Source organism: Octopus bimaculoides, chromosome 22 (assembly GCF_046866305.1).
Source record: "Octopus bimaculoides isolate indiv1 chromosome 22, ASM4686630v1, whole genome shotgun sequence".
Lineage (NCBI taxonomy): Eukaryota > Metazoa > Mollusca > Cephalopoda > Octopoda > Octopodidae > Octopus > Octopus bimaculoides.
Genome location: NC_142949.1, coordinates 30446166 through 30453665, shown reverse-complemented (window position 1 = coordinate 30453665; position 7500 = coordinate 30446166). Strand labels below are relative to the sequence as shown.

General features: G+C 36.0%; 1 protein-coding gene across 6 annotated transcripts in view; it reads left to right on the top strand.

The window, feature by feature from the left end:
• Positions 1-7500, top strand: part of LOC106874154 (testis-expressed protein 2) — a 38715-nt gene that overhangs the window by 3775 nt on the left and 27440 nt on the right. For 4 of the 6 annotated variants that reach the window (XM_089339977.1, XM_089339975.1, XM_089339976.1 and 1 more), the window contains exon 1: positions 6242-6530. The exons of the other annotated variants lie outside the window; for them this stretch is intronic. The gene's annotated coding sequence lies outside the window, so the exon portion shown is untranslated. Of the gene's footprint in view, positions 1-6241; positions 6531-7500 lie in introns of those variants that run through there. 6 annotated transcript variants of the gene reach the window in all.

Here is a 7500-nt window from a genome sequence, read left to right as displayed (position 1 = left end):
CAAGCAAACTAATATTTCCCATGCCTTAGCATGTTTTCACAGAAGACTGGGAATGAAGAACAATGCCTGCATAAGAGGGACACTCAATTACATATCAAGACAAGGCCATACACACACACACACACACACATATCATCATCATCATTTAACATCTGTTTTCCATGCTGGCGTGGGTTGGACAGTTTGACTGAACACTGATAAGCTGCAGAGCTACACTAGGTTCCAGTCTTATTTGGCATGGTCTCTATAGTTTAATGCCCTTCTTAACACTAACTTTTTAAGTGCTTCTTAAGTGTCATTGACACAGCTGCCGATTACAAAACACTGGCATCAGCCATGATTCTAATCCCACTTGGCTTGGCAGTTCTTCTCAAGCCTGCTATACAACCAAAGGTCTCAGTCACTCGTCACTGCCTCCATGAGGCCCAAAGGTGAAGGGCTGAAATAAACTTGAAGGGCTTTGATTGACCCAGGGCTACAGTTGAAGACTGGCCCAAGATGCCATGCAATTGGGCTGAATGCAGGACTACATGGTTCGGATGTGCTTTTATTGACAATACTGCTATGCCTGTACCTAGCCATGCTATATCTGTATATAATTGTCATCACCCTCATCATCATTTAACATCTGTTTCCTTACTGATGTAGTTTGGATGATTTGAGAGGGTCTGGTGAGTTGTAGGATTGCAGGGATGTCTAATGTCTACTTAGGCAATTGTTTCTATGGATGGATGCCCTTCCTCACATCAACCACTTTTCAGTGTGTACCAAGTGCCTCTCAACTAAGATGGGTTATAGAAGAGAGAGAGGTTGCCTTGTGCCAGATGATAAGAAGCTAAAGTATGATGAAAAGACAAGCATAAGCAGGCCCAGATTAAGACCCACTGAGGCCCTAAGCGCTTAAAAGATTTTGTTGCCCCCATAAAAGATTATGTAATTTAACTCTTACATTACCAACCTGGCTGAAACTGGCTCTGTAGTACAAATGTCTTGTTTTCATAAGTTTTGAATTAAAATCTTCCACCATAGATATCATACACAAATGAAGTAATATTTCTAAAATTTCATCTTCTTAAAAGTTACAAAGACCTCTTCATGGGGACTTAACACCCACAATTTAGTCATTTTATCTAAGCAAAGATGAATACAGTTGTACTCTTGGAAGCTGTAGGGTCACCCGAGCACAAAAGAAATGTGAAATTGTGCATCAAGAATTCATTCCCTAGGGCCCAGACCATCAATCAAAAGTTCTATAGAAATGTTTTGATGCATTTGAGGGAGGACATTCAGTGAAACTGACCAGATCTGTAAAAGATCAGTAGTCGCCCACACATGCCAATTTTCCATCTTCAAACTACCAATGTAGTCCATGGGAAAGGCAAGGGCCGATACAGCATGGCACCGGTGTCGTTGCAACTCATTTCTACAGATGAGTGAAATGGAGCAACATGAAATAAAGTGTCTTGCTCAAGAACATAATGTACTGCCTGGTCCGAGAATCAAACTCGCATCTTTACAATTGTAAGCGCAACCGTCTAACCACTAAACCATGCACCTACACACACACACACACACACACACACACACGACAAGCTTCGACACAGTTTCCGTCAACAACCAAATTATAGAATTATAGAATTTTTGGAGATTTCTCTTTTGCTCTTATTATTTCCTTTGCCATATAATTTATATCATCCGACAACATTCATTCAAGTTGGACGACTAGACTCACGTGTTTTCAACATTATAATCCTCGTGAGGTCAATCAAAATCCGATGATTTCCTCGTCAAACACAGATCTTTAACCTTTATCTCTCAATCATCTTAAATCATTAATTCTACTAGTAGACACCATAAAATATATTTAATATTGCACTTCCAAAGTTACAAGAATACTTTTGTTTACAAGCCTGTATGATAGAAATTTATCTATCAGGCTTGTTTGTAAATTAAAAAAAAAGGCTTTATGCAACGAGATTAAGTTTTGTTGTTTATTTTTTTTTCTCCAAAAACAAACTTTGCCGACGAAAAAAGATAAAAATACTGAGAAATATTTTATACACTCAAAAAATTTGTAAATTGATTCTGTGTAAATAAACTGACAGTGGTTGGACGGCATAACAGCAAAACAAGCAATTCGTCATTAAGTTAAGATTGACCTACATTTTAAACTGTAACTAAAAATAAAAAGATTAATATTATATAAAGCGAGTGATAGACGGAGCGGGAAGTTGCACCACCAAATTCCTTGATAGTGTCTAAAGTTTTGTTGGTGATACTTAGTTGACCATTTATTGGGGGTGAGATATGTAGTGAATACAAGAATCCGGTTTCGATTCATGGGCAAATAAAATACGTTGTTAAAAAATAATTTCGATTAGAGTTTAGATAATGGAATTTGTATGAATTTAATTGTAAGGTGTGATGTGGTTGCTGTTTAGCCCAGGGGATCTGCTCTGAATAAGTAGAACCATGATCAAAAGGCGTCCCAGCCGTGACCAACCTGTGTAGGTTTACTTTCTTTATCTAGAATAACATGGTCAAATGTATCACTTTATTTTTTTTTTAAAGATGGCAAGGTAAATTTTAGAGAATTTAGTTGCTATTTCTCGCATGCTGAGTGACTTTGTAAAGGTTCTCTTGTTGAAAGTTAAAGCTCTGCGTGCGTGCGTGAGTGCGTTGTGCAATGTGCGGTATGTGTGCGTGTAACTTGCTTGCAGAGCCCCCGAGCACCCATAAGTGAAAATCAAACTAAGGTACTAAGTCTCTTTTTTCCGACAATCAACAATAAATGAATGTGTGTGTGCGTGTTGTTACTTTAACGTAAGGTGTTAGTTAAAGCGGGTGTGTTTTATAGTTTTCAGTAACAGGTTGAAAATGCATAATTTGCTTTTTTTTAGTTTTATTTTGACAAGAAAAGTTACAATGTGATTGTTTATCGAATATAAATAAGCATAAAATAAACGATTATTTTCATACACATGCACGCACATAATATACAGAAGATTCGAAATGTGACGTGGCGGTTAGCCCAGTGGTCAAAACGTTCGGCTAATCCTGTGTGCCGTATGTATGTGTGTTTCAGAAAATTAAATGACAAAGCAAATAAACAATTATCTTATGAATTTCATTAGCTTACAGCCGTTTCTGCTCGAAGATGCAGTGGACTTATAGCAGAGTGCTATATATATATATATAAATATATACACACACACGGATAGCTAGATAGATAGATACATACATACATACATAGACAGACAGACAGACAGACAGATAGATACATAGATAAATAGATAGATAGACAGATAGATAGATAGATAGATAGATAGATAGATATACACACATACATATAATGTACGAGTAATATGTGTGTATATGCATGAGTGTATACACACACACATATGTACATGCTAATAAGCTTTGCGTGTGTGTGTGTGTGTGTGTGTGTGTGCACGCACACGTGTTGGGCCATTACTGTAGTGTTAACAACGGTTCGTTTCGTTGCTTTCATACCCGACTTAGCATATATATACAGGGTGTTTTTTTTTTAGCCAATCTTGTCAGTTTTAACGACGATTGTAAGCAATTCGTCTGTACAATATTGATGTATACAGACAATTAAAAGAGAGAAACAGGTGTATGGATTCTTCGACCCTTTTGGGGGAGTTGATCATCAACCACAAGCCAGCATGTGATTTGGCAACATGTACCGTACCGACTACACCCAGCGGAATATTCAGGATGTGACAGCTTGTGTGTGTGCGTGAGAGAGAGAGAGGGAGAGAGAGAGACACAGAGAGAGAGACACACACACAGAGAGAGAGAGAGACAGAGAGAGAGAGAGAGAGAGAAAGAGATAGAGAGAGACAGAGAGAGACAGAGACAGACGCGTGGTTGGTATTAATTGCAGCTCTGAGTAGACTAAAAAATGAAGTGCCTCGCTCACAGACACAATGTGCCACGCTCGTTCCTAGAAATGAACACCTGACCTTATTACTATGAAGCCTCACTCTGTGTGCGTGCGTGCATGAGTGTGTGTGTGTGTGTGCGCGCGCGTGCGTACGTATTTGTGCATGAGAGTGTGTGTGTGTGTGTGTGCGTGCGTGTGCATGAGTGTGTAAGTGTGTGTGTGTATGTATTTTTGCTTTGGAATGGATCTATAACCTTTCGGTTATAGGCACATGGCCAGCATTTTTGGAGTATGGAGCTTATCGATTACATCAACCTCAGTGCTTGACTGGTATTTAATTTATCAATTCCGAAAGAATGTATAGCAAGATTCGAAACCGAATCGACGAACCCCCAAATTAAAATCACGGTTTAATGACAGCTTTTTCACGTGATCGACCGAGTTATGGCCCGATCAGCAGCCAAACATTATGTGATGCATCTTTCTAAAAGCCTCCTGAATATTCTCCAAAACGGGCCTATAGATAGGCGCATTTTGAGCGCCAAACTTCACTTTTGGCCGCCTGCAGCTAAGCTGACCATATACGCGTTTTGCTGCTTTTAACAGTCGTCATCACACTCTTACCCAACCTGGAAGGCAGCTACAATTCACCGACATGATCCCAGTGTGTGTATTTTCTCGTCTTGGCAGCTTAATTACAGGACCTTTTTAATCAACTATTTGTAAGAGCGAGTAGTGTTCTTGAGCAAAACACTTCATTTCACGTTACTCCAGTCGTGCTGCGACTGAACCTGGCCAACGCTTCTGTCTCGATCCCATACAAACTGGTTGAATTTGTACTAGTGAGAGGAGGAGCATGAAGGAGGGAGAAACAGAAATGGATAGACAGAAAGATAGATAGAGACAGTGACAGAGAGACCATGTATCCAGACGATAAAAGACTTGAAGCTGCGGGTTTACTCTGACCAGCTGACATTAATTTGGCACCAACCAGACATGGGAACGATCACTGGGTGCAACTTCTAGGTCAAGTCAGTTGAGGAGATGGTTGCTGGGGTCTCTTATACTTGACAAAACTAAGGCAAACCATTCATCTGAGCCTTCATCGATGAGCCCACAGTAACAACAACAGTACAAAGAGCTAAATGGATCCTTGGGAAAGTAGAGAAGCTCGTGGTAAGGGCACGGATGAGCTTCAAACTTGCAAAATCCCCACTTGCATGTTTTGAAGAACCCCCATCCGGAGACCCTAGAAACATTACTGATGATGCAACACATAGTACCCATAAAGACGTATCTCAGAGCGTGTGACTACACAAGTGACAGGTTTACAGTTACAGGTTTACAGTTGCTACAACACAATTGTAACAACAATATTCTATCTACTACGTGTATACATATCCTAAAATGTGTGTGTGTTTGTCTGTTTATGCATATACGTGATCCAGTACATATCCTCAGATAAACTATCAATTAACTATTATCATTCTATACCTTGTTCGTTTAATCATGTATTATATCGAATTTGTGCATTAGCGTCTGCATCGAAACGCATGAAACACAAGGGAAATAAGCATTATTATAATTTCTAAATAATTACATCCCTTTACCCATTTAATTAGTTTCAAATTTTGGCACAGGGCCAGCAATTGGGGTGTGTGGATGGGTGGGGGAGTCGATTACATCGACCCCAGCGTTCAACTGATACTTATTTTATTTGTGCCCGAAAGGATAAAAGGCAAAGTCAAATTCGACAGAATACCCTCTATTGCTATGGCAACTGCAACACTATAACCTCGTTATTATTGTTATTATTATTATTATTATTATTATTATTATTATTATTATTATTATACTCATCCAACGACATAACAATCTCTTTCGTATCAATAAAACTATATAAAACTATAATTACTGCAACTATACACACACACACACACACACATATGGCACGGAGAGAGAGAGAGAGAGAGAGATACATATATGTACATATGTACACATACATATATATGGGTGTACATGTATACACATGTATATATATATATATATATATATATATATACAAACACATATATGTACATACATTCATATATATATACACAAACACAAATTGTATGTATATATATACACACACATAAATATATACAGAGAGAAAGAGAGAGAGAGAGAGGCTACAGCATGGCCACAGTTCTCGAGCCGAAACTAGTAAAAGAATATATATAGTCAATAAAGCGGTTGTATCTGGTGTAGCTGCGATAGTGAAAGTAAGAGGGTGTGTCTATCCTATGCGATATTTCAAACGGAAGTAGTATCTTATAAAAAGTAATCAGCAGCAAATGTAGTTTATTACTTCCAATGAAACAGAGAAACTACTTCAGGCGAACAGAAAAAAAAAACAAAAAAAAAACACTAACTGTATTGATAATACTTCGGAAAGAAAGCAGATACAGGGGGGAAAAATAACTAACTCAGCCTAAGATGGTTAAAAGTCCGTGTGAATCTAGTCATAAGAGAGAAGGCAGGACACAGTGATGTTTGCCATTGTCCAGAAACTGATGTCTTTAAGCATCATCACTTATGTTATTGTCGTATCCATCCCAGTTTTTTAAAGTATTTCTAGGTATGTACAACAAATATTGGTATTTTTTGGGGACATTGGAGGTTATTGTTGTCTTCTAATGTTGGTTCAGTAACCTGTTGTTACGTATTAATTTATTTATCTGTTTATTTGTATGTATGTTTGTATATTTTGCTGTTTAGAGGAATATTTTTTGTTTGTTGTGTGCTGATTATGTACGTATCTGTACATTTATCTGGCCATCAATTCACCTAGCTATGTAGTGTGTTTGTACCGTGTGTGTGTGTGTGTGTGTGTGTGTGTGTGTATATATATATATTTATGTATATATTTTTATTTAGGTATTTGTATATATATATGTACGTATATATATTTTTATATATGTATATATATTTTTATATATACTCTTTTACTCTTTTATTTGTTTCAGTCCTTTGACTGCGGCCATGCTGGAGCACCGCCTTTATGTATATATATTTTTATATATGTATACTATATTTCTATATATGTATATATATTTTATATATATATATATATATATATATATATATATATATACTTTTTAGATATATATATATATATTTAGATATGTGTATTTATATATATATATATATATATGTATGTATGTATCTATATATAAAGATTTATTTGTATGTATATTTGTATATATTTACATATATAAATATTTTATATATATATATATATACATGTATATATATTTATGTATATATATTTATGTATATATATGTATATATATGTATATATATTTATGTATATATATGTATGTATATTTATGTATGTATATTTATATGTATGTATATTTATATGTATGTATGTATATTTTATATGTATGTATGTATATTTATATGTATGTATGTATATTTATATGTATGTATGTATATTTATATGTATGTATATTTATATGTATGTATGTATATTTATATGTATGTATGTATATTTATATGTATGTATGTATATTTATATGTATGTATGTATGTATATTTGTATGTAT